This window comes from Bos indicus x Bos taurus, unplaced genomic scaffold (assembly GCF_003369695.1).
Source record: "Bos indicus x Bos taurus breed Angus x Brahman F1 hybrid unplaced genomic scaffold, Bos_hybrid_MaternalHap_v2.0 tig00003506_arrow_arrow_obj, whole genome shotgun sequence".
Taxonomy (NCBI): domain Eukaryota; kingdom Metazoa; phylum Chordata; class Mammalia; order Artiodactyla; family Bovidae; genus Bos; species Bos indicus x Bos taurus.
The window spans coordinates 40078-65216 of record NW_020867688.1 but is presented as its reverse complement, the minus strand read 5'-3'; the positions used below and the strand labels follow the sequence as shown (position 1 = coordinate 65216).

General features: G+C 54.5%; 6 pseudogenes; all 6 read right to left on the bottom strand.

The window, feature by feature from the left end:
• Positions 1–2016: 2016 nt before the first annotated feature.
• Positions 2017–2136, bottom strand: LOC113889087 (annotated as a pseudogene).
• Positions 2137–5557: 3421 nt separating this feature from the next.
• On the bottom strand, positions 5558–5677 carry LOC113889086 (annotated as a pseudogene).
• A 3412-nt stretch (positions 5678–9089) lies between these two features.
• LOC113889085 lies at positions 9090–9209 on the bottom strand (annotated as a pseudogene).
• Positions 9210–13911: 4702 nt separating this feature from the next.
• LOC113889088 lies at positions 13912–14031 on the bottom strand (annotated as a pseudogene).
• Positions 14032–17441: 3410 nt separating this feature from the next.
• LOC113889084 lies at positions 17442–17561 on the bottom strand (annotated as a pseudogene).
• Positions 17562–22261: 4700 nt separating this feature from the next.
• LOC113889083 lies at positions 22262–22381 on the bottom strand (annotated as a pseudogene).
• Between the last annotated feature and the right edge of the window lie 2758 nt (positions 22382–25139).

The window sequence follows — 25139 nt, the reverse complement described above, 5'->3', positions numbered from 1 at the left end:
TTTCTTTCAAATCTCCATGACGAAGCCCTAAGGTGTCCAGGAAGAAAGGAGTAGGGGGCAGACAAAAAGAGCAACCTTTTCCCCTTGGTGCCATCTCAACCAGCTGCTTAGTTCCTTCATCTCAAGGACTATCATCTGTGGGCTTCTCTGCTTTGTCTGATTCTTGTTTCGGGGACCGTTTCTCGTCCACAGGGCTGTCAACAGTGGGGGTGGGGGTCTGTGGGGGGGTGGGGAGCCCTTCTTTCCATTCCACATGAGACCCAGTGGACAATCCAGGCCTGCCCCTGCATTGAGTGTGCAGCAACAATATCAACGGTAATGCGGGTGAACAACACGTATTTCCTGGAATCCACTCCGTTGGCTACTGACTGTGTGTGGTGGTGGTCTGGAACCTAGACCTGGAAGCTTTCTGGATGATTGCAAATGACACCAAAGTCTGAGGACGATGGAAGATCTTCACATCTCTGCAAGAGCCACACACCTCCAGAAGGAACCACAAGACTTGCCTGAAATGGTCAAGGTATAAGTCTTGGACTCAACGTTGGAAGGTCTGCCACCTTTGCTATGGAAGTCAAACGATCTTTCTTTGAAATGAAAATGGAGCATACTGAACGTTCACATGCTTCTAGAGCATTTGAAAAGCCCTAACTTGTAGAAATCTGCTGTACGAGTTCCTTGAAAGCAAGAACCTCTATGTATGGATATGTCTTCATGCCTTAGATTGTGCCTCGAATATAGTGTACACATCAACCCAGGAAAGGAAAGAATTGACTCGCCAAATAGACACAGAGATCAAAAGTGCCGAGCCAAGTGACCCCTTGAGGCTTCCAAGAGCTTTTCTGTCTTTCACACACTAAGTAAATACTGAGCACCTACGATGAGCTAGGAGGCATGTAATAAGTTTCAGGGAACAGAAGGCGGAGAGAAGAAGACACAGAGTTCCTGCTTTCACTGAGACGACTCTAATGATACATGACAGGCAGATCCTTTGAGAACCTATAGAGGGGCCTCTTCCCTCACCACAAAACCTGGGTGTCAGGGAAGGCTTTCCAGAGGCACCATTTCGTTGAGGTCCATAGGTTGAACCTAGGTAAACCAGGGTTGAGATGCAGGAAGAATTTCAGGCAGGGAAAATAGCATCTTGGAAGGCTATGTGACCAGGGAAACTTAGGACATTCAAGAAACGAAAAATGCCCTATGGGATGGAAGCCAAAGAGTGCAGAGGGCATTCCAGGCAAAAGACATCGGAGAAGAACGTGAGGAGCAAGCCTGAAGGAAGTGGTCGTATCTTCAATATGCTGGGAAAATACGAGAGCCGTTGGAGCAGGGAGGTGACAGCATTGCATCTGCATTTCCAAAAGGTCATCTTGCTCCACATCACTAATGACTGGAGAGGCTCAACTCCAAACTCCAAGGAGGGACCACTTCACATGAGTCCGATTGGGCCTCACTGCGATGTCTGTCAATAACCAGTGCTGGAGAAGATGTGGAGCAAAGGGAACTCTCCTCCACGGTGAGTAGGAATGGGCGTGGGTAGAGCCGGTATGGAAAAGAATATGGAGGTTCCCGAAGGAACTAAAAGTGGAAGTAGCCTATGGTTCAGCAGTCCGACTCCCAGGCATGGATACACCCACGGTATAAGTGAACAAGATAGATGCCCCGTTTGGGCACATCTATCTGTGCGTGCGTGCGCACATGCGCATGCGCGATGGCCTGCGAGGCAGGGGGTGGGGCGGGGGCTGGGGCTCTGGCTGGAGTCCGTGCAAGCCCCGGGATTGCCTGAGGCAAGCCAAAGGAGCCCCAGATGGAGACGGGACTGCCGGTCGTCGGGTGTCCTGGAAGCCGAATGCGAATGCGGAGGGGCTCGCGGGCCGCGCGGAGGCAACCCAGGTCTGCAGCGGGAGTCGGGGCCCCGGCCAGCCGCTCCCCGCGGCCCGGGAGGGGCTGGGGCTGCGGGGGGGATGCAAGAATCGGGACGCGCGGCGGGGGCTAAAGGACCTCTTCTGGTAGGCAAAAAGCCTCGAGCACCCGGGATTCCCAGGTGGTCTCCCATCCAAGATCCTAACCAGGCCCGACCCTGCTTAGCTTCCGAGATCAGACGAGATCGGGCGCCTTCAGGCTGATAGGGCCGGAGCCGGAGGCGGTTGGCGCGGGGCGCCCTAAGAGCCTTGGGCTTCGCCTCCCTTTCGCTCTGCCCTGCAGGTCGGGCCAACGGGCCGCACCTCTCGTCGGGGGGCGTGCTGTACTTGAGCCGCAAGACCGGCGACCGGACTCCGGCCTGCTGACGCCGGCCCGCCCCCCGAACACCGCCAATACCAGACCAGCAAGCGCCTGGCCGGGCCCGGGGGCCCGAGGGTCTTCCAGGAGCCCCCATTGACCGGGAGGGCGTGCGTGCGTGCGTGCGCGCGGGGCCTGGGGGCTGGGCTGAGGGGTGCGGAGGTCTCGGCGCCCTCCCACCCGCGGCAACTCCAGACCCGGCCGCGCTGGCTGAGCGGGGCCTCCCCCGGATCCCATTCGCTGCTCAGGCCCGCGCGGCCCCGGATGTGTCGGTCTTCGGCGCCCGCCGCCTCCCAACCCCCGCGGCCCAGGGGCCTCTGAACCTCCTGCGGGCCTAGGCGCAGCGAAACTTGAGCGCCCAACTTGCCCGGCACCTGTCCGGTGCCCAAACCCAGCAGAAGCCAGGGAGGCGCGGTCGACCGGAGCGCCTCAGCCCCTCCCCTTCGCACTACCGAGGCCCCCCCTTTGACCCCACGCCAAGCCCTCGACCTTCCTGAGAGAGCAGACGAGCCACAGGCAGGCACACAGACAGACACACAGACACTCGCACGCACCCACGCCAAGGGAGACAGCTGGCCTGCGCAAGCTCCTGAGCCAGAGCCAGAGCGCCTGGGAGAGGCGGGGGCAAGACGAACGGGCCGGCGGCTGGCTGTCAGGAGATACAGAGGCAGAAATACATGAAGATTCCGAGACAGACTCCAAGACGGCAAGAGGAGATACACACACACACACACACGCACACACACACACACACACACACTTGCGTGTGGTCTTTGGAAATACTTGTGTTCGTAGTTGCTGGGTTGAGCCCAACTTTAATACAACCCATGGACTGCGGCCCCTCAGGCTCCTCTCTCCGTGGCATTTCCCAGGCGAGGATACTGGGAGTGGGTTGCCATTTCCTTCTCCGGCGGGATCTTCCCGACCCAGGGATCAAACCCCAGTCTCCTGCGCGCGGATGCCTTGCCATCTGAACCAGGACATTGCTAATTCCCTAGGCAAAATACAAAGAATAGAGCTCGTGTTCTACTAAATGGAAAGATGATTTCAAAAACAGAAGCTGTCCTTTGTTGGTATCTTTGAATCTTTATGTAGTTTTCGTTGATTTTTACTGTTAAGGCTAAGTGAACAAGGCAAGAGAGAAACCCCAGAATTGAAAAGCAATTGACGGTTTTGAAAGAAACATGTGCAGGTGAAGCTCTCTTCCTTTTTGAGAGATGGTTAAATGCAAAATCTTGATTCAACACATATGACTTTTGTGCACTTTCTTTCAAATCTCCATGACAAAACCCTAAGGCGTCCAGGAAGAAAGGAGTAGAGGGGCAGACAAAAAGAGCAACCTTTCCCCTTGGTGCCATCGCAACCAGCTGCTTAGTTCCTTCATCTCAAGGACTATCATCTGGGCTTCTCTGGTTTGTCTGATTCTTGTTTCGGGGACCGTTTCTCGTCACAAGGCTGTCAACAGTGGGGGTGGGGGGTCTGTGGGGGGTGGGGGAGCCCTTCTTTCCATTCCACATGAGACCCAGTGGACAATCCAGGCCCTGCCCACTGCATTGAGTGTGCAGCAACAATATCAACGGTAATGCCGGTGAACAATGCGTATTCCTGGAATCCACTCCGTTGGCTACTGACTGTGTGTGGTGGTGGTCTGGAACCTGGACCTGGAAGCTTTCTGGATGATTGCAAATGACACCAAAGTCTGAGGACGATGGAAGATCTTCACATTTCTGCAAGAGCCACACACCTCCAGAAGGAATCACAAGACTTGCCTGAAATGGTCAAGGTATAAGTCTTGGACTCAACGTTGGAAGGTCTCCACCTTTGCTATGGAAGTCAAACGATCTTTCTTTGAAATGAAAATGGAGCATACTGAACGTTCACATGCTTCTAGAGCATTTGAAAAGCCCTAACTTGTAGAAATCTGCTGTACGAGTTCCTTGAAAGCAAGAACCTCTATGCATGGATATGTCTTCATGCCTTAGATTGTGCCTCGAATATAGTGTACACATCAACCCAGGAAAGGAAAGAATTGACTCGCCAAATATACACAGAGATCAAAAGTGCCGAGCCAAGTGACCCCTTGAGGCTTCCAAGAGCTTTTCTGTCTTTCACACACTAAGTAAATACTGAGCACCTACGATGAGCTAGGAGGCATGTAATAAGTTTCAGGGAATAGAAGGCGGAGAGAAGAAGACACAGAGTTCCTGCTTTCACTGAGACGACTCTAATGATACATGACAGGCAGATCCTTTGAGAACCTATAGAGGGGCCTCTTCCCTCACCACAAAACCTGGGTGTCAGGGAAGGCTTTCCAGAGGCACCATTTCGTTGAGGTCCATAGGTTGAACCTAGGTAAACCAGGGTTGAGATGCAGGAAGAATTTCAGGCAGGGAAAATAGCATCTTGGAAGGCTATGTGACCAGGGAAACTTAGGACATTCAAGAAACGAAAAATGCCCTATGGGATGGAAGCCAAAGAGTGCAGAGGGCATTCCAGGCAAAAGACATCAGAGAAGAACGTGAGGAGCAAGCCTGAAGGGAAGTGGTCGTATCTTCAATATGCTGGGAAAATACGAGAGCCGTTGGAGCAGGGAGGTGACAGCATTGCATCTGCATTTCCAAAAGGTCATCTTGCTCCACATCACTAATGATTGGAGAGGCTCAACTCCAAACTCCAAGGAGGGACCACTTCACATGAGTCCGATTGGGCCTCACTGCGATGTCTGTCAATAACCAGTGCTGGAGAAGATGTGGAGCAAAGGGAACTCTCCTCCACGGTGAGTAGGAATGGGCGTGGGTAGAGCCGGTATGGAAAAGATTATGGAGGTTCCCGAAGGAACTAAAAGTGGAAGTAGATTATGGTTCAGCAGTCCGACTCCCAGGCATAGATCCACCCACAGTATAATTGAACAAGATAGATGCCCCGTTTGGGCACATCTATCTGTGCGTGCGCGCGCACATGCGCATGCGCGATGGCCTGCGAGGCAGGGGGTGGGGGGGGGTGCTGGGGATCTGGCTTGAGTCGGTGCAAGCCCCGGGATTGCCTGAGGCAAGCCAAAGGAGCCCCAGATGGAGACGGGACTGCCGGTCGTCGGGTGTCCTGGAAGCCGAATGCGAATGCGGAGGGGCTCGCGGGCCGCGCGGAGGCAACCCAGGTCTGCAGCGGGAGTCGGGGCCCCGGCCAGCCGCTCCCCGCGGCCCGGGAGGGGCTGGGGCTGCGGGGGGGATGCAAGAATCGGGACGCGCGGCGGGGGCTACAGGACCTCTTCTGGTAGGCAAAAAGCCTCGAGCACCCGGGATTCCCAGGTGGTCTCCCATCCAAGATCCTAACCAGGCCCGACCCTGCTTAGCTTCCGAGATCAGACGAGATCGGGCGCCTTCAGGCTGATAGGGCCGGAGCCGGAGGCGGTTGGCTCGGGGCGCCCTAAGAGCCTTGCGCTTCGCCTCCCTTTCGCTCTGCCCTGCAGGTCGGGCCAACGGGCCGCACCTCTCGTCGCGGGGCGTGCTGTACTTGAGCCGCACGACCCGCGACCGGACTCCAGCCTGCTGACGCCGGCCCGCCCCCCCGAACACCGCCAACACCAGAGCAGCAAGCGCCTGGCCGGGCCCGGGGGCCCGAGGGGCTTCCAGGACCCCCCATTGACCGGGAGGGCGTGCGTGCGTGCGTGCGCGCGGGGCCTGGGGGCTGGGCTGAGGGGTGTGGAGGTCTCGGCGCCCTCCCACCCGCGGCCACTCCAGACCCGGCCGCGCTCGCTGAGCGGGGCCTCCCCCCGATCCCATGCGCTGCTCAGGCCCGCGCGGCCCCGGAGGTGTCGGTCTTCGGCGCCCGCCGCCTCCCAACCCCCGCGGCCCAGGGGCCTCTGAACCTCCTGCGGGCCTAGGTGCAGCGAAACTTGAGCGCCCAACTTGCGCGGCACCTGTCCGGTGCCCAAACCCACCAGAAGCCAGGAAGGCGCGGTCGAGCGGAGCGCCTCAGCCCCTCCCCTTCGCACTACCGAGGCCCCCCCTTTGCCCCCACGCCAAGCCCTCGACCTTCCTGAGAGAGCAGACGAGCCACAGGCAGGCACACAGACAGACACACAGACACTCGCACGCACCCACGCCAAGGGAGACAGCTGGCCTGCGCAAGCTCCTCAGCCAGAACCAGAGCGCCTGGGAGAGGCCGGGGCCAGACGAACGGCCGGCGGCTGGCTGTCAGGAGATACAGAGGCAGAAATACATGAAGATTCCGAGACAGACTCCAAGACGGCAAGAGGAGATACAGACACACACACACACACACACACACACACACACTTGAGTGTGGTCTTTGGAATTACTTCTGTTCGTAGTTGCTGGGTTGAGCCCAACTTTGATACGACCCATGGACTGCGGCCCATCAGGCTCCTCTGTCCGTGGCATTTCCCAGGCGAGGATACTGGAGTGGGTTGCCATTTCCTTCTACGGGAGGCATCTTCCGGACCCAGGGATCGAACCCCAATCTCCTGGGTGGGGATACCTTGCCATCTGAACCAGGACATTGCTAATTCCCTAGGCAAAATACAAAGAATAGAGCTCGTGTTCTACTAAATGGAAAGATGATTTCAGAAACAGAAGCTGTCCTTTTTGGTATCTGTGAATCTTTATGTAGTTTTCGTTGATTTTTACTATTAAGGCTAAGTGAACAAGGCAAGAGAGAAACCCTAGAATTGAAAAGCAATGGACGTTTTTGAAAGAAACATGTGCAGGTGAAGCTCTCTTCCTTTTTGAGAGATGGTTAAATTCAAAATCTTGATACAACACATATGACTTTTGTGCACTTTCTTTCAAATCTCCATGACGAAGCCCTAAGGTGTCCAGGAAGAAAGGAGTAGAGGGGCAGACAAAAAGAGCAACCTTTCCCCTTGGTGCCATCTCAACCAGCTGCTTAGTTCCTTCATCTCAAGGACTATCATCTGGGCTTCTCTGCTTTGTCTGATTCTTGTTTCGGGGACCGTTTCTCGTCACAAGGCTGTCAACAGTGGGGGTGGGGGGTCTGTGGGGGGTGGGGAGCCCTTCTTTCCATTCCACATGAGACCCAGTGGACAATCCAGGCCCTGCCCACTGCATTGAGTGTGCAGCAACAATATCAACGGTAATGCCGGTGAACAATGCGTATTCCTGGAATCCACTCCGTTGGCTACTGACTGTGTGTGGTGGTGGTCTGGAACCTGGACCTGGAAGCTTTCTGGATGATTGCAAATGACACCAAAGTCTGAGGACGATGGAAGATCTTCACATTTCTGCAAGAGCCACACACCTCCAGAAGGAATCACAAGACTTGCCTGAAATGGTCAAGGTATAAGTCTTGGACTCAACGTTGGAAGGTCTCCACCTTTGCTATGGAAGTCAAACGATCTTTCTTTGAAATGAAAATGGAGCATACTGAACGTTCACATGCTTCTAGAGCATTTGAAAAGCCCTAACTTGTAGAAATCTGCTGTACGAGTTCCTTGAAAGCAAGAACCTCTATGCATGGATATGTCTTCATGCCTTAGATTGTGCCTCGAATATAGTGTACACATCAACCCAGGAAAGGAAAGAATTGACTCGCCAAATATACACAGAGATCAAAAGTGCCGAGCCAAGTGACCCCTTGAGGCTTCCAAGAGCTTTTCTGTCTTTCACACACTAAGTAAATACTGAGCACCTACGATGAGCTAGGAGGCATGTAATAAGTTTCAGGGAATAGAAGGCGGAGAGAAGAAGACACAGAGTTCCTGCTTTCACTGAGACGACTCTAATGATACATGACAGGCAGATCCTTTGAGAACCTATAGAGGGGCCTCTTCCCTCACCACAAAACCTGGGTGTCAGGGAAGGCTTTCCAGAGGCACCATTTCGTTGAGGTCCATAGGTTGAACCTAGGTAAACCAGGGTTGAGATGCAGGAAGAATTTCAGGCAGGGAAAATAGCATCTTGGAAGGCTATGTGACCAGGGAAACTTAGGACATTCAAGAAACGAAAAATGCCCTATGGGATGGAAGCCAAAGAGTGCAGAGGGCATTCCAGGCAAAAGACATCAGAGAAGAACGTGAGGAGCAAGCCTGAAGGAAAATGGTCGTATCGTCAATATGCTGGGAAAATACGAGAGCCGTTGGAGCAGGGAGGTGACAGCATTGCATCTGCATTTCCAAAAGGTCATCTTGCTCCACATCACTAATGATTGGAGAGGCTCAACTCCAAACTCCAAGGAGGGACCACTTCACATGAGTCCGATTGGGCCTCACTGCAATGTCTGTCAATAACCAGTGCTGGAGAAGATGTGGAGCAAAGGGAACTCTCCTCCACGGTGAGTAGGAATGGGCGTGGGTAGAGCCGGTATGGAAAAGATTATGGAGGTTCCCGAAGGAACTAAAAGTGGAAGTAGCGTATGGTTCAGCAGTCCGACTCCCAGGCATAGATACACCCACGGTATAAGTGAACAAGATAGATGCCCCGTTTGGGCACATCTATCTGTGCGTGCGTGCGCACTTGCGCATGCGTGATGGCCTGCGAGGCAGGGGGTGGGGCGGGGGCTGGGGCTCTGGCTGGAGTCCGTGCAAGCCCCGGGATTGCCTGAGGCAAGCCAAAGGAGCCCCAGATGGAGACGGGACTGCCGGTCGTCGGGTGTCCTGGAAGCCGAATGCGAATGCGGAGGGGCTCGCGGGCCGCGCGGAGGCAACCCAGGTCTGCAGCGGGAGTCGGGGCCCCGGCCAGCCGCTCCCCGCGGCCCGGGAGGGGCTGGGGCTGCGGGGGGGATGCAAGAATCGGGACGCGCGGCGGGGGCTAAAGGACCTCTTCTGGTAGGCAAAAAGCCTCGAGCACCCGGGATTCCCAGGTGGTCTCCCATCCAAGATCCTAACCAGGCCCGACCCTGCTTAGCTTCCGAGATCAGACGAGATCGGGCGCCTTCAGGCTGATAGGGCCGGAGCCGGAGGCGGTTGGCTCGGGGCGCCCTAAGAGCCTTGCGCTTCGCCTCCCTTTCGCTCTGCCCTGCAGGTCGGGCCAACGGGCCGCACCTCTCGTCGCGGGGCGTGCTGTACTTGAGCCGCACGACCCGCGACCGGACTCCAGCCTGCTGACGCCGGCCCGCCCCCCCCGAACACCGCCCACACCAGAGCAGCAAGCGCCTGGCCGGGCCCGGGGGCCCGAGGGGCTTCCAGGACCCCCCATTGACCGGGAGGGCCTGCGTGCATGCGTGCGCGCGGGGCCTGGGGGCTGGGCTGAGGGGTGTGGAGGGCTCGGCGCCCTTCCACCCCCGGCCACTCCAGACCTGGCCGCGCTCGCTGAGCGGGGCCTCCCCCCGATCCCATTCGCTGCTCAGGCCCGCGCGGCCCCGGAGGTGTCGGTCTTCGGCGCCCGCCGCCTCCCAACCCCCGCGGCCCAGGGGCCTCTGAACCTCCTGCGGGCCTAGGCACAGCGAAACTTGAGCGCCCAACTTGCCCGGCACCTGTCCGGTGCCCAAACCCAGCAGAAGCCAAGGAGGCGCGGTCGACCGGAGCGCCTCAGCCCCTCCCCTTCGCACTACCGAGGCCCCCCCTTTGACCCCACGCCAAGCCCTCGACCTTCCTGAGAGAGCAGACAAGCCACAGGCAGGCACACAGACAGACACACAGACACTCGCACGCACCCACGCCAGGGGAGACAGCTGGCCTGCGCAAGCTCCTCAGCCAGAGCTAGAGCGCCTGGGAGAGGCGGGGGCAAGACGAACGGGCCGGCGGCTGGCTGTCAGGAGATACAGAGGCAGAAATACATGAAGATTCCGAGACAGACTCCAAGACGGCAAGAGGAGATACACACACACACACACACACGCACACACACACACACTTGAGTGTGGTCTTTGGAAATACTTGTGTTCGTAGTTGCTGGCTTGAGCCCAACTTTAATACAACCCATGGACTGCGGCCCATCAGGCTCCTCTGTCCGTGGCATTTCCCAGGCGAGGATACTGGGAGTGGGTTACCATTTCCTTCTCCGGCGGGATCTTCCCGACCCAGGGATCAAACCCCAGTCTCCTGTGCGCGGATGCCTTGCCATCTGAACCAGGACATTGCTAATTCCCTAGGCAAAATACAAAGAATAGAGCTCGTGTTCTACTAAATGGAAAGATGATTTCAAAAACAGAAGCTGTCCTTTGTTGGTATCTGTGAATCTTTATGTAGTTTTCGTTGATTTTTACTGTTAAGGCTAAGTGAACAAGGCAAGAGAGAAACCCCAGAATTGAAAAGCAATTGACGGTTTTGAAAGAAACATGTGCAGGTGAAGCTCTCTTCCTTTTTGAGAGATGGTTAAATGCAAAATCTTGATTCAACACATATGACTTTTGTGCACTTTATTTCAAATCTCCATGACAAAACCCTAAGGCATCCAGGAAGAAAGGAGTAGAGGGGCAGACAAAAAGAGCAACCTTTCCCCTTGGTGCCATCGCAACCAGCTGCTTAGTTCCTTCATCTCAAGGACTATCATCTGGGCTTCTCTGGTTTGTCTGATTCTTGTTTCGGGGACCGTTTCTCGTCACAAGGCTGTCAACAGTGGGGGTGGGGGTGTGTGTGTGTGGGGGGGGGAGCCCTTCTTTCCATTCCACATGAGACCCAGTGGACAATCCAGGCCCTGCCCACTGCATTGAGTGTGCAGCAACAATATCAACGGTAATGCCGGTGAACAATGCGTATTCCTGGAATCCACTCCGTTGACTACTGACTGTGTGTGGTGGTGGTCTGGAACCTAGACCTGGAAGCTTTCTGGATGATTGCAAATGACACCAAAGTCTGAGGACGATGGAAGATTGCCGGGGTCCTGCCCCGGCTGATCCAGGGTATTCGAAGCGGGGACGGTGTCGGCGACCTATTTATTTATTTAAATATTTTATCAAAGATATAAAGAGTAATAGGATGAGGATAGCTCAGTAGGAAAATTCAGTGGAGAAAAGAGGCTGAGTGGCTTGGTTTACGCGGGAGACCAATAAAACTTCAAGACAAGAAGTTTGCACCACTTACGTAGGCCGCAGGCGTCCTTCCGTTCTCCCGAAGGAGAGGAGACACTGAGGCCTCCCCGGTCGGATCTTAGAAGCCCAGGCATAATTAGTAAGCATGGTGGGTTCCGCGCTCCAGATGGAGACTCAACCAGAGTGAGAGAGAGAGCGACATGGGGAGACCAGTATTTTGAGAAACTGATCCCAATTCTTTATTTTCCATGGTCTACTTTTATACACTGAGATGTTATGCAAAAGTCACATGGGGACAGCAGTCCTGACTTTCATTAAAGTCAGGTGCTTCACACAAATGTATACAGAGGTCTTAGGGGTGTTACATCATCTTCTGGCCAGGGGGCCCTGCTGACAATTTACGACCCTCTCCTTGTGACAGCGGTCAGTCAATCAGGACACTTATTTCTCCAGGGCTGATTATTCTCAAAACAGACGCCACCCAAATAAAGTTACATTCCTACAGGGTGAGGGTGTAGTGGGTTTTAGTTAAGGAAAGAATTTACTTAGCCTAAGGTCTAACGTGATTAATATCAAAGGTTAATTCTATATATTCATTAATGTGTGTAAGGGCAGGGGATATGGAGACTTAGCAACAAACATTGGCTCAACAAATGAAAAACCCTTCACCAACACAATTTCTAATTAGCCCATTATACTTATACTAATAGTTTTCTAACTTTTCTAAGGAACCTGTTTTTAGAAGGTTTAAAGCATCTTGTGCCTCTCACGGTTGGGAGGCTGTGAGCGATCACATGTGGCCGGACAAGCCTGTCAGGCAGGCCAGAGAACCTTCAGAGGAGTTTGTAGGTTAAAACACTCTTATCACGCCCAGGAATTATTATAAACTGGAGCTCTAAGTTAACTCCTTCTCCAAAAGAGGTGGTGGGGGACAGCCCCCCGTAAAGTCAGAGGTGTAGGTGAGCACAAAGTAGTAAAGTAGGCAGGCTCTGGTTATGGGGGTAGATGCTCGAGGATTTCCAGGGGGACTCCTGAGGCTCGATCCCGCCTTTGCGTATGTCGAGCCTCCTTCCTCATGACCTTTGCCATGGGCGGAGTACCTCACTCTGGCCCCCAACAGAAGATCTTCACATTTCTGCAAGAGCCACACACCTCCAGAAGGAACCACAAGACTTGCCTGAAATGGTCAAGGTATAAGTCTTGGACTCAACGTTGGAAGGTCTCCACCTTTGCTATGGAAGTCAAACGATCTTTCTTTGAAATGAAAATGGAGCATACTGAACGTTCACATGCTTCTAGAGCATTTGAAAAGCCCTAACTTGTAGAAATCTGCTGTACGAGTTCCTTGAAAGCAAGAACCTCTATGCATGGATATGTCTTCATGCCTTAGATTGTGCCTCGAATATAGTGTACACATCAACCCAGGAAAGGAAAGAATTGACTCGCCAAATATACACAGAGATCAAAAGTGCCGAGCCAAGTGACCCCTTGAGGCTTCCAAGAGCTTTTCTGTCTTTCACACACTAAGTAAATACTGAGCACCTACGATGAGCTAGGAGGCATGTAATAAGTTTCAGGGAATAGAAGGCGGAGAGAAGAAGACACAGAGTTCCTGCTTTCACTGAGACGACTCTAATGATACATGACAGGCAGATCCTTTGAGAACCTATAGAGGGGCCTCTTCCCTCACCACAAAACCTGGGTGTCAGGGAAGGCTTTCCAGAGGCACCATTTCGTTGAGGTCCATAGGTTGAACCTAGGTAAACCAGGGTTGAGATGCAGGAAGAATTTCAGGCAGGGAAAATAGCATCTTGGAAGGCTATGTGACCAGGGAAACTTAGGACATTCAAGAAACGAAAAATGCCCTATGGGATGGAAGCCAAAGAGTGCAGAGGGCATTCCAGGCAAAAGACATCAGAGAAGAACGTGAGGAGCAAGCCTGAAGGGAAGTGGTCGTATCTTCAATATGCTGGGAAAATACGAGAGCCGTTGGAGCAGGGAGGTGACAGCATTGCATCTGCATTTCCAAAAGGTCATCTTGCTCCACATCACTAATGATTGGAGAGGCTCAACTCCAAACTCCAAGGAGGGACCACTTCACATGAGTCCGATTGGGCCTCACTGCGATGTCTGTCAATAACCAAAGCTGGAGAAGATGTGGAGCAAAGGGAACTCTCCTCCACGGTGAGTAGGAATGGGCGTGGGTAGAGCCGGTATGGAAAAGATTATGGAGGTTCCCGAAGGAACTAAAAGTGGAAGTAGATTATGGTTCAGCAGTCCGACTCCCAGGCATAGATCCACCCACAGTATAATTGAACAAGATAGATGCCCCGTTTGGGCACATCTATCTGTGCGTGCGCGCGCACATGCGCATGCGCGATGGCCTGCGAGGCAGGGGGTGGGGGGGGGTGCTGGGGATCTGGCTTGAGTCGGTGCAAGCCCCGGGATTGCCTGAGGCAAGCCAAAGGAGCCCCAGATGGAGACGGGACTGCCGGTCGTCGGGTGTCCTGGAAGCCGAATGCGAATGCGGAGGGGCTCGCGGGCCGCGCGGAGGCAACCCAGGTCTGCAGCGGGAGTCGGGGCCCCGGCCAGCCGCTCCCCGCGGCCCGGGAGGGGCTGGGGCTGCGGGGGGGATCCAAGAATCGGGACGCGCGGCGGGGGCTAAAGGACCTCTTCTGGTAGGCAAAAAGCCTCGAGCACCCGGGATTCCCAGGTGGTCTCCCATCCAAGATCCTAACCAGGCCCGACCCTGCTTAGCTTCCGAGATCAGACGAGATCGGGCGCCTTCAGGCTGATAGGGCCTGAGACGGTGGCGGTTGGCTCGGGGCGCCCTAAGAGCCTTGCGCTTCGCCTCCCTTTCGCTCTGCCCTGCAGGTCGGGCCAACGGGCCACACCTCTCGTCGCGGGGCGTGCTGTACTTGAGCCGCACGATCCGCGACCGGACTCCAGCCTGCTGACGCCGGCCCGCCCCCCCGAACACCGCCAACACCAGAGCAGCAAGCGCCTGGCCGGGCCCGGGGGCCCGAGGGGCTTCCAGGACCCCCCATTGACCGGGAGGGCCTGCGTGCGTGCGTGCGCGCGGGGCCTGGGGGCTGGGCTGAGGGGTGTGGAGGTCTCGGCGCCCTCCCACCCGCGGCCACTCCAGACCCGGCCGCGCTCGCTGAGCGGGGCCTCCCCCCGATCCCATGCGCTGCTCAGGCCCGCGCGGCCCCGGAGGTGTCGGTCTTCGGCGCCCGCCGCCTCCCAACCCCCGCGGCCCAGGGGCCTCTGAACCTCCTGCGGGCCTAGGTGCAGCGAAACTTGAGCGCCCAACTTGCGCGGCACCTGTCCGGTGCCCAAACCCACCAGAAGCCAGGAAGGCGCGGTCGAGCGGAGCGCCTCAGCCCCTCCCCTTCGCACTACCGAGGCCCCCCCTTTGCCCCCACGCCAAGCCCTCGACCTTCCTGAGAGAGCAGACGAGCCACAGGCAGGCACACAGACAGACACACAGACACTCGCACGCACCCACGCCAAGGGAGACAGCTGGCCTGCGCAAGCTCCTCAGCCAGAACCAGAGCGCCTGGGAGAGGCCGGGGCCAGACGAACGGCCGGCGGCTGGCTGTCAGGAGATACAGAGGCAGAAATACATGAAGATTCCGAGACAGACTCCAAGACGGCAAGAGGAGATACAGACACACACACACACACACACACACACACACTTGAGTGTGGTCTTTGGAATTACTTCTGTTCGTAGTTGCTGGATTGAGCCCAACTTTGATACGACCCATGGACTGCGGCCCATCAGGCTCCTCTGTCCGTGGCATTTCCCAGGCGAGGATACTGGAGTGGGTTGCCATTTCCTTCTACGGGAGGCATCTTCCGGACCCAGGGATCGAACCCCAATCTCCTGGGTGGGGATACCTTGCCATCTGAACCAGGACATTGCTAATTCCCTAGGCAAAATACAAAGAATAGAGCTCGTGTTCTACTAAATGGAAAGATGATTTCAGAAACAGAAGCTGTCCTTTTTGGTATCTGTGAATCTTTATGTAGTTTTCGTTGATTTTTACTATTAAGGCTAAGTGAACAAGGCAAGAGAGAAACCCTAGAATTGAAAAGCAATGGACGTTTTTGAAAGAAACATGTGCAGGTGAAGCTCTCTTCCTTTTTGAGAGATGGTTAAATTCAAAATCTTGATACAACACATATGACTTTTGTGCACTTTCTTTCAAATCTCCATGACGAAGCCCTAAGGTGTCCAGGAAGAAAGGAGTAGAGGGGCAGACAAAAAGAGCAACCTTTCCCCTTGGTGCCATCTCAACCAGCTGCTTAGTTCCTTCATCTCAAGGACTATCATCTGGGCTTCTCTGCTTTGTCTGATTCTTGTTTCGGGGACCGTTTCTCGTCACAAGGCTGTCAACAGTGGGGGTGGGGGGTCTGTGGGGGGTGGGGAGCCCTTCTTTCCATTCCACATGAGACCCAGTGGACAATCCAGGCCCTGCCCACTGCATTGAGTGTGCAGCAACAATATCAACGGTAATGCCGGTGAACAATGCGTATTCCTGGAATCCACTCCGTTGGCTACTGACTGTGTGTGGTGGTGGTCTGGAACCTGGACCTGGAAGCTTTCTGGATGATTGCAAATGACACCAAAGTCTGAGGACGATGGAAGATCTTCACATTTCTGCAAGAGCCACACACCTCCAGAAGGAATCACAAGACTTGCCTGAAATGGTCAAGGTATAAGTCTTGGACTCAACGTTGGAAGGTCTCCACCTTTGCTATGGAAGTCAAACGATCTTTCTTTGAAATGAAAATGGAGCATACTGAACGTTCACATGCTTCTAGAGCATTTGAAAAGCCCTAACTTGTAGAAATCTGCTGTACGAGTTCCTTGAAAGCAAGAACCTCTATGCATGGATATGTCTTCATGCCTTAGATTGTGCCTCGAATATAGTGTACACATCAACCCAGGAAAGGAAAGAATTGACTCGCCAAATATACACAGAGATCAAAAGTGCCGAGCCAAGTGACCCCTTGAGGCTTCCAAGAGCTTTTCTGTCTTTCACACACTAAGTAAATACTGAGCACCTACGATGAGCTAGGAGGCATGTAATAAGTTTCAGGGAATAGAAGGCGGAGAGAAGAAGACACAGAGTTCCTGCTTTCACTGAGACGACTCTAATGATACATGACAGGCAGATCCTTTGAGAACCTATAGAGGGGCCTCTTCCCTCACCACAAAACCTGGGTGTCAGGGAAGGCTTTCCAGAGGCACCATTTCGTTGAGGTCCATAGGTTGAACCTAGGTAAACCAGGGTTGAGATGCAGGAAGAATTTCAGGCAGGGAAAATAGCATCTTGGAAGGCTATGTGACCAGGGAAACTTAGGACATTCAAGAAACGAAAAATGCCCTATGGGATGGAAGCCAAAGAGTGCAGAGGGCATTCCAGGCAAAAGACATCAGAGAAGAACGTGAGGAGCAAGCCTGAAGGAAAGTGGTCGTATCGTCAATATGCTGGGAAAATACGAGAGCCGTTGGAGCAGGGAGGTGACAGCATTGCATCTGCATTTCCAAAAGGTCATCTTGCTCCACATCACTAATGATTGGAGAGGCTCAACTCCAAACTCCAAGGAGGGACCACTTCACATGAGTCCGATTGGGCCTCACTGCAATGTCTGTCAATAACCAGTGCTGGAGAAGATGTGGAGCAAAGGGAACTCTCCTCCACGGTGAGTAGGAATGGGCGTGGGTAGAGCCGGTATGGAAAAGATTATGGAGGTTCCCGAAGGAACTAAAAGTGGAAGTAGCGTATGGTTCAGCAGTCCGACTCCCAGGCATAGATACACCCACGGTATAAGTGAACAAGATAGATGCCCCGTTTGGGCACATCTATCTGTGCGTGCGTGCGCACTTGCGCATGCGTGATGGCCTGCGAGGCAGGGGGTGGGGCGGGGGCTGGGGCTCTGGCTGGAGTCCGTGCAAGCCCCGGGATTGCCTGAGGCAAGCCAAAGGAGCCCCAGATGGAGACGGGACTGCCGGTCGTCGGGTGTCCTGGAAGCCGAATGCGAATGCGGAGGGGCTCGCGGGCCGCGCGGAGGCAACCCAGGTCTGCAGCGGGAGTCGGGGCCCCGGCCAGCCGCTCCCCGCGGCCCGGGAGGGGCTGGGGCTGCGGGGGGGATGCAAGAATCGGGACGCGCGGCGGGGGCTAAAGGACCTCTTCTGGTAGGCAAAAAGCCTCGAGCACCCGGGATTCCCAGGTGGTCTCCCATCCAAGATCCTAACCAGGCCCGACCCTGCTTAGCTTCCGAGATCAGACGAGATCGGGCGCCTTCAGGCTGATAGGGCCGGAGCCGGAGGCGGTTGGCTCGGGGCGCCCTAAGAGCCTTGCGCTTCGCCTCCCTTTCGCTCTGCCCTGCAGGTCGGGCCAACGGGCCGCACCTCTCGTCGCGGGGCGTGCTGTACTTGAGCCGCACGACCCGCGACCGGACTCCAGCCTGCTGACGCCGGCCCGCCCCCCCGAACACCGCCCACACCAGAGCAGCAAGCGCCTGGCCGGGCCCGGGGGCCCGAGGGGCTTCCAGGACCCCCCATTGACCGGGAGGGCCTGCGTGCATGCGTGCGCGCGGGGCCTGGGGGCTGGGCTGAGGGGTGTGGAGGTCTCGGCGCCCTTCCACCCCCGGCCACTCCAGACCTGGCCGCGCTCGCTGAGCGGGGCCTCCCCCCGATCCCATTCGCTGCTCAGGCCCGCGCGGCCCCGGAGGTGTCGGTCTTCGGCGCCCGCCGCCTCCCAACCCCCGCGGCCCAGGGGCCTCTGAACCTCCTGCGGGCCTAGGCGCAGCGAAACTTGAGCGCCCAACTTGCCCGGCACCTGTCCGGTGCCCAAACCCAGCAGAAGCCAAGGAGGCGCGGTCGACCGGAGCGCCTCAGCCCCTCCCCTTCGCACTACCGAGGCCCCCCCTTTGACCCCACGCCAAGCCCTCGACCTTCCTGAGAGAGCAGACAAGCCACAGGCAGGCACACAGACAGACACACAGACACTCGCACGCACCCACGCCAGGGGAGACAGCTGGCCTGCGCAAGCTCCTCAGCCAGAGCTAGAGCGCCTGGGAGAGGCGGGGGCAAGACGAACGGGCCGGCGGCTGGCTGTCAGGAGATACAGAGGCAGAAATACATGAAGATTCCGAGACAGACTCCAAGACGGCAAGAGGAGATACACACACACACACACACACGCACACACACACACACTTGAGTGTGGTCTTTGGAAATACTTGTGTTCGTAGTTGCTGGCTTGAGCCCAACTTTAATACAACCCATGGACTGCGGCCCATCAGGCTCCTCTGTCCGTGGCATTTCCCAGGCGAGGATACTGGGAGTGGGTTACCATTTCCTTCTCCGGCGGGATCTTCCCGACCCAGGGATCAAACCCCAGTCTCCTGTGCGCGGATGCCTTGCCATCTGAACCAGGACATTGCTAATTCCCTAGGCAAAATACAAAGAATAGAGCTCGTGTTCTACTAAATGGAAAGATGATTTCAAAAACAGAAGCTGTCCTTTGTTGGTATCTGTGAATCTTTATGTAGTTTTCGTTGATTTTTACTGTTAAGGCTAAGTGAACAAGGCAAGAGAGAAACCCCAGAATTGAAAAGCAATTGACGGTTTTGAAAGAAACATGTGCAGGTGAAGCTCTCTTCCTTTTTGAGAGATGGTTAAATGCAAAATCTTGATTCAACACATATGACTTTTGTGCACTTTCTTTCAAATCTCCATGACAAAACCCTAAGGCATCCAGGAAGAAAGGAGTAGAGGGGCAGACAAAAAGAGCAACCTTTCCCCTTGGTGCCATCGCAACCAGCTGCTTAGTTCCTTCATCTCAAGGACTATCATCTGGGCTTCTCTGGTTTGTCTGATTCTTGTTTCGGGGACCGTTTCTCGTCACAAGGCTGTCAACAGTGGGGGTGGGGGTGTGTGTGTGTGGGGGGGGAGCCCTTCTTTCCATTCCACATGAGACCCAGTGGACAATCCAGGCCCTGCCCACTGCATTGAGTGTGCAGCAACAATATCAACGGTAATGCCGGTGAACAATGCGTATTCCTGGAATCCACTCCGTTGACTACTGACTGTGTGTGGTGGTGGTCTGGAACCTAGACCTGGAAGCTTTCTGGATGATTGCAAATGACACCAAAGTCTGAGGACGATGGAAGATTGCCGGGGTCCTGCCCCGGCTGATCCAGGGTATTCGAAGCGGGGACGGTGTCGGCGACCTATTTATTTATTTAAATATTTTATCAAAGATATAAAGAGTAATAGGATGAGGATAGCTCAGTAGGAAAATTCAGTGGAGAAAAGAGGCTGAGTGGCTTGGTTTACGCGGGAGACCAATAAAACTTCAAGACAAGAAGTTTGCACCACTTACGTAGGCCGCAGGCGTCCTTCCGTTCTCCCGAAGGAGAGGAGACACTGAGGCCTCCCCGGTCGGATCTTAGAAGCCCAGGCATAATTAGTAAGCATGGTGGGTTCCGCGCTCCAGATGGAGACTCAACCAGAGTGAGAGAGAGAGCGACATGGGGAGACCAGTATTTTGAGAAACTGATCCCAATTCTTTATTTTCCATGGTCTACTTTTATACACTGAGATGTTATGCAAAAGTCACATGGGGACAGCAGTCCTGACTTTCATTAAAGTCAGGTGCTTCACACAAATGTATACAGAGGTCTTAGGGGTGTTACATCATCTTCTGGCCAGGGGGCCCTGCTGACAATTTACGACCCTCTCCTTGTGACAGCGGTCAGTCAATCAGGACACTTATTTCTCCAGGGCTGATTATTCTCAAAACAGACGCCACCCAAATAAAGTTACATTCCTACAGGGTGAGGGTGTAGTGGGTTTTAGTTAAGGAAAGAATTTACTTAGCCTAAGGTCTAACGTGATTAATATCAAAGGTTAATTCTATATATTCATTAATGTGTGTAAGGGCAGGGGATATGGAGACTTAGCAACAAACATTGGCTCAACAAATGAAAAACCCTTCACCAACACAATTTCTAATTAGCCCATTATACTTATACTAATAGTTTTCTAACTTTTCTAAGGAACCTGTTTTTAGAAGGTTTAAAGCATCTTGTGCCTCTCACGGTTGGGAGGCTGTGAGCGATCACATGTGGCCGGACAAGCCTGTCAGGCAGGCCAGAGAACCTTCAGAGGAGTTTGTAGGTTAAAACACTCTTATCACGCCCAGGAATTATTATAAACTGGAGCTCTAAGTTAACTCCTTCTCCAAAAGAGGTGGTGGGGGACAGCCCCCCGTAAAGTCAGAGGTGTAGGTGAGCACAAAGTAGTAAAGTAGGCAGGCTCTGGTTATGGGGGTAGATGCTCGAGGATTTCCAGGGGGACTCCTGAGGCTCGATCCCGCCTTTGCGTATGTCGAGCCTCCTTCCTCATGACCTTTGCCATGGGCGGAGTACCTCACTCTGGCCCCCAACAGAAGATCTTCACATTTCTGCAAGAGCCACACACCTCCAGAAGGAACCACAAGACTTGCCTGAAATGGTCAAGGTATAAGTCTTGGACTCAACGTTGGAAGGTCTCCACCTTTGCTATGGAAGTCAAACGATCTTTCTTTGAAATGAAAATGGAGCATACTGAACGTTCACATGCTTCTAGAGCATTTGAAAAGCCCTAACTTGTAGAAATCTGCTGTACGAGTTCCTTGAAAGCAAGAACCTCTATGCATGGATATGTCTTCATGCCTTAGATTGTGCCTCGAATATAGTGTACACATCAACCCAGGAAAGGAAAGAATTGACTCGCCAAATATACACAGAGATCAAAAGTGCCGAGCCAAGTGACCCCTTGAGGCTTCCAAGAGCTTTTCTGTCTTTCACACACTAAGTAAATACTGAGCACCTACGATGAGCTAGGAGGCATGTAATAAGTTTCAGGGAATAGAAGGCGGAGAGAAGAAGACACAGAGTTCCTGCTTTCACTGAGACGACTCTAATGATACATGACAGGCAGATCCTTTGAGAACCTATAGAGGGGCCTCTTCCCTCACCACAAAACCTGGGTGTCAGGGAAGGCTTTCCAGAGGCACCATTTCGTTGAGGTCCATAGGTTGAACCTAGGTAAACCAGGGTTGAGATGCAGGAAGAATTTCAGGCAGGGAAAATAGCATCTTGGAAGGCTATGTGACCAGGGAAACTTAGGACATTCAAGAAACGAAAAATGCCCTATGGGATGGAAGCCAAAGAGTGCAGAGGGCATTCCAGGCAAAAGACATCAGAGAAGAACGTGAGGAGCAAGCCTGAAGGGAAGTGGTCGTATCTTCAATATGCTGGGAAAATACGAGAGCCGTTGGAGCAGGGAGGTGACAGCATTGCATCTGCATTTCCAAAAGGTCATCTTGCTCCACATCACTAATGATTGGAGAGGCTCAACTCCAAACTCCAAGGAGGGACCACTTCACATGAGTCCGATTGGGCCTCACTGCGATGTCTGTCAATAACCAAAGCTGGAGAAGATGTGGAGCAAAGGGAACTCTCCTCCACGGTGAGTAGGAATGGGCGTGGGTAGAGCCGGTATGGAAAAGATTATGGAGGTTCCCGAAGGAACTAAAAGTGGAAGTAGATTATGGTTCAGCAGTCCGACTCCCAGGCATAGATCCACCCACAGTATAATTGAACAAGATAGATGCCCCGTTTGGGCACATCTATCTGTGCGTGCGCGCGCACATGCGCATGCGCGATGGCCTGCGAGGCAGGGGGTGGGGGGGGGTGCTGGGGATCTGGCTTGAGTCGGTGCAAGCCCCGGGATTGCCTGAGGCAAGCCAAAGGAGCCCCAGATGGAGACGGGACTGCCGGTCGTCGGGTGTCCTGGAAGCCGAATGCGAATGCGGAGGGGCTCGCGGGCCGCGCGGAGGCAACCCAGGTCTGCAGCGGGAGTCGGGGCCCCGGCCACCCGCTCCCCGCGGCCCGGGAGGGGCTGGGGCTGCGGGGGGGATCCAAGAATCGGGACGCGCGGCGGGGGCTAAAGGACCTCTTCTGGTAGGCAAAAAGCCTCGAGCACCCGGGATTCCCAGGTGGTCTCCCATCCAAGATCCTAACCAGGCCCGACCCTGCTTAGCTTCCGAGATCAGACGAGATCGGGCGCCTTCAGGCTGATAGGGCCGGAGCCGGAGGCGGTTGGCTCGGGGCGCCCTAAGAGCCTTGCGCTTCGCCTCCCTTTCGCTCTGCCCTGCAGGTCGGGCCAACGGGCCGCACCTCTCGTCGCGGGGCGTGCTGTACTTGAGCCGCACGACCCGCGACCGGACTCCAGCCTGCTGACGCCGGCCCGCCCCCCCGAACACCGCCAACACCAGAGCAGCAAGCGCCTGGCCGGGCCCGGGGGCCCGAGGGGCTTCCAGGACCCCCCATTGACCGGGAGGGCGTGCGTGCGTGCGTGCGCGCGGGGCCTGGGGGCTGGGCTGAGGGGTGTGGAGGTCTCGGTGCCCTCCCACCCGCGGCCACTCCAGACCCGGCCGCGCTCGCTGAGCGGGGCCTCCCCCCGATCCCATGCGCTGCTCAGGCCCGCGCGGCCCCGGAGGTGTCGGTCTTCGGCGCCCGCCGCCTCCCAACCCCCGCGGCCCAGGGGCCTCTGAACCTCCTGCGGGCCTAGGCGCAGCGAAACTTGAGCGCCCAACTTGCGCGGCACCTGTCCGGTGCCCAAACCCACCAGAAGCCAGGAAGGCGCGGTCGAGCGGAGCGCCTCAGCCCCTCCCCTTCGCACTACCGAGGCCCCCCCTTTGCCCCCACGCCAAGCCCTCGACCTTCCTGAGAGAGCAGACGAGCCACAGGCAGGCACACAGACAGACACACAGACACTCGCACGCACCCACGCCAAGGGAGACAGCTGGCCTGCGCAAGCTCCTCAGCCAGAACCAGAGCGCCTGGGAGAGGCCGGGGCCAGACGAACGCGCCGGCGGCTGGCTGTCAGGAGATACAGAGGCAGAAATACATGAAGATTCCGAGACAGACTCCAAGACGGCAAGAGGAGATACAGACACACACACACACACACACACACACACACACACTTGAGTGTGGTCTTTGGAATTACTTCTGTTCGTAGTTGCTGGATTGAGCCCAACTTTGATACGACCCATGGACTGCGGCCCATCAGGCTCCTCTGTCCGTGGCATTTCCCAGGCGAGGATACTGGAGTGGGTTGCCATTTCCTTCTACGGGAGGCATCTTCCGGACCCAGGGATCGAACCCCAATCTCCTGGGTGGGGATACCTTGCCATCTGAACCAGGACATTGCTAATTCCCTAGGCAAAATACAAAGAATAGAGCTCGTGTTCTACTAAATGGAAAGATGATTTCAGAAACAGAAGCTGTCCTTTTTGGTATCTGTGAATCTTTATGTAGTTTTCGTTGATTTTTACTATTAAGGCTAAGTGAACAAGGCAAGAGAGAAACCCTAGAATTGAAAAGCAATGGACGTTTTTGAAAGAAACATGTGCAGGTGAAGCTCTCTTCCTTTTTGAGAGATGGTTAAATTCAAAATCTTGATACAACACATATGACTTTTGTGCACTTTCTTTCAAATCTCCATGACGAAGCCCTAAGGTGTCCAGGAAGAAAGGAGTAGAGGGGCAGACAAAAAGAGCAACCTTTCCCCTTGGTGCCATCTCAACCAGCTGCTTAGTTCCTTCATCTCAAGGACTATCATCTGGGCTTCTCTGCTTTGTCTGATTCTTGTTTCGGGGACCGTTTCTCGTCACAAGGCTGTCAACAGTGGGGGTGGGGGGTCTGTGGGGGGTGGGGAGCCCTTCTTTCCATTCCACATGAGACCCAGTGGACAATCCAGGCCCTGCCCACTGCATTGAGTGTGCAGCAACAATATCAACGGTAATGCCGGTGAACAATGCGTATTCCTGGAATCCACTCCGTTGGCTACTGACTGTGTGTGGTGGTGGTCTGGAACCTGGACCTGGAAGCTTTCTGGATGATTGCAAATGACACCAAAGTCTGAGGACGATGGAAGATCTTCACATTTCTGCAAGAGCCACACACCTCCAGAAGGAATCACAAGACTTGCCTGAAATGGTCAAGGTATAAGTCTTGGACTCAACGTTGGAAGGTCTCCACCTTTGCTATGGAAGTCAAACGATCTTTCTTTGAAATGAAAATGGAGCATACTGAACGTTCACATGCTTCTAGAGCATTTGAAAAGCCCTAACTTGTAGAAATCTGCTGTACGAGTTCCTTGAAAGCAAGAACCTCTATGCATGGATATGTCTTCATGCCTTAGATTGTGCCTCGAATATAGTGTACACATCAACCCAGGAAAGGAAAGAATTGACTCGCCAAATATACACAGAGATCAAAAGTGCCGAGCCAAGTGACCCCTTGAGGCTTCCAAGAGCTTTTCTGTCTTTCACACACTAAGTAAATACTGAGCACCTACGATGAGCTAGGAGGCATGTAATAAGTTTCAGGGAATAGAAGGCGGAGAGAAGAAGACACAGAGTTCCTGCTTTCACTGAGACGACTCTAATGATACATGACAGGCAGATCCTTTGAGAACCTATAGAGGGGCCTCTTCCCTCACCACAAAACCTGGGTGTCAGGGAAGGCTTTCCAGAGGCACCATTTCGTTGAGGTCCATAGGTTGAACCTAGGTAAACCAGGGTTGAGATGCAGGAAGAATTTCAGGCAGGGAAAATAGCATCTTGGAAGGCTATGTGACCAGGGAAACTTAGGACATTCAAGAAACGAAAAATGCCCTATGGGATGGAAGCCAAAGAGTGCAGAGGGCATTCCAGGCAAAAGACATCAGAGAAGAACGTGAGGAGCAAGCCTGAAGGGAAGTGGTCGTATCGTCAATATGCTGGGAAAATACGAGAGCCGTTGGAGCAGGGAGGTGACAGCATTGCATCTGCATTTCCAAA